Source organism: Triticum aestivum, chromosome 1B (assembly GCF_018294505.1).
Source record: "Triticum aestivum cultivar Chinese Spring chromosome 1B, IWGSC CS RefSeq v2.1, whole genome shotgun sequence".
Taxonomy (NCBI): Eukaryota; Viridiplantae; Streptophyta; class Magnoliopsida; order Poales; family Poaceae; genus Triticum; species Triticum aestivum.
In genome coordinates, this window is record NC_057795.1 from 43891825 (window position 1) to 43893671 (window position 1847).

Genomic DNA, 1847 nt, shown 5'->3' on the forward strand with positions numbered 1-1847 from the left:
TCGGAGTTCTCCCTCAACTTCTCCTCTCCCCTTGCTGGATCAAGAAGGAGGAGATGTCCCCGGGCTATACGTGTGTTGAACGCGGAGGCGCCGTCCGTTCGGCGCTTAGAACGGAATCGGCCGCGATCTGAATCGCTGCGTGTACGACTCCACCAACCGTGTTCTTGTAACGCTTCCGCATCACGATCTTGAAGGGTATGAAGATGCACTCCCCTCTCTCTTGTTGCTAGTCTCTCCATAGATTGATCTTGGTGATGCGTAGAAAATTTTGAATTTCTGCTATGTTCCCCAACAGTGGCATCATGAGCCAAGTCTTTGCGTAGATTCTATGCACGAGTAGAACACAAGTAGTTGTGGGCGTTGGTTTTTTCAATATGCTTACCGTTACTAGTCTTATCTTGATTTGGCGGCATCGTGGGATGAAGCGGCCCGGACCGACCTTACACGTACGCTTACGCGAGACAGGTTCCACCGACTAACATGCACTTGTTGCATAAGGTGGCTAGCGGGTGCCAGTCTCTCCCACTTTAGTCGGATCGGATTCGATGAAAAGGGTCCTTATGAAGGGTAAAAAGCAATTGGCATATCACCGTTGTGGCTTTTGTGTAGGTAAGAAACGTTCTTGCTAGAAACCCATAGCAGCCACGTAAAACATGCAACAACAATTAGAGGACGTCTAACATGTTTTTGCAGGGTATGCTATGTGATGTGATATGGCCAAAAGAATGTGATGAATGATATATGTGATGTATGAGATTGATCATGTTCTTGTAATAGGAATCATGACTTGCATGTCGATGAGTATGACAACCAGCAGGAGCCATAGGAGTTGTCTTAATTTATTGTATGACCTGCATGTCATTGAAAACGCCATGTAATTACTTTACTTTATTGCTAACCGTTAGCCATAGTAGTAGAAGTAATAGTTGGCGAGACAACTTCATGAAGACACGATGATGGAGATCATGGTGTCATGCCGCGCCTCAAAGATGAGGATCAAAGGCGCGAGATGATATTGGCCATATCATGTCACTCTATGATTTGCATGTGATGTTTGTCATGTTTACATCTTATTTGCTTAGAACGACGGTAGCATAAATAAGATGATCCCTCATAAAATTTCAAGAAAATGTTCCCCCTAACTGTGTACCGTTGCGAAGGTTCGTTGTTTCGAAGCACCACGTGATGATCGGGTGTGATAGATTCTAACGTTCGCATACAACGGGTGTAAGCCAGATTTACACATGCAAAACACTTAGGTTGACTTGACGAGCCTAGCATGTACAGACATGGCCTCGGAACATAAGAGACCGAAAGGTCGAACATGAGTCGTATAGCAGATACGATCAACATGAAGATGTTCACCGATGATGACTAGTCTGTCTCACGTGATGATCAAACACAGCCTAGTTGACTCGGATCATATATCACTTAGATGGCTAGAGGGATGTCTATCTAAGTGGGAGTTCATTAAATAATTAGATGAACTTAATTATCATGAACATAGTCAAAAGGTCTTTGCAAATTATGTCGCAACTTGCGCTTTAGTTCTACTATTTTAGATATGTTCCTAGAGAAAATTTAGTTGAAAGTTGATAGTAGCAATTATGCGGACTAGGTTCGTAAACTGAGGATTGTCCTCGTTGCTATGCAGAAGGCTTATGTCCTTAATGCACCGCTCGGTGTGCTGAACCTCGAACGTCGTCTGTGGATGTTGCGAACATCTGACATACACGTTTTGATAACTACGTGATAGTTCAGTGCATAATGTTAAACGGTTTAGAATTGAGGCACCGAAGACATTTTGAAACATCGTGGAACATATGAGATGTTCCAAGAGCTGAAAT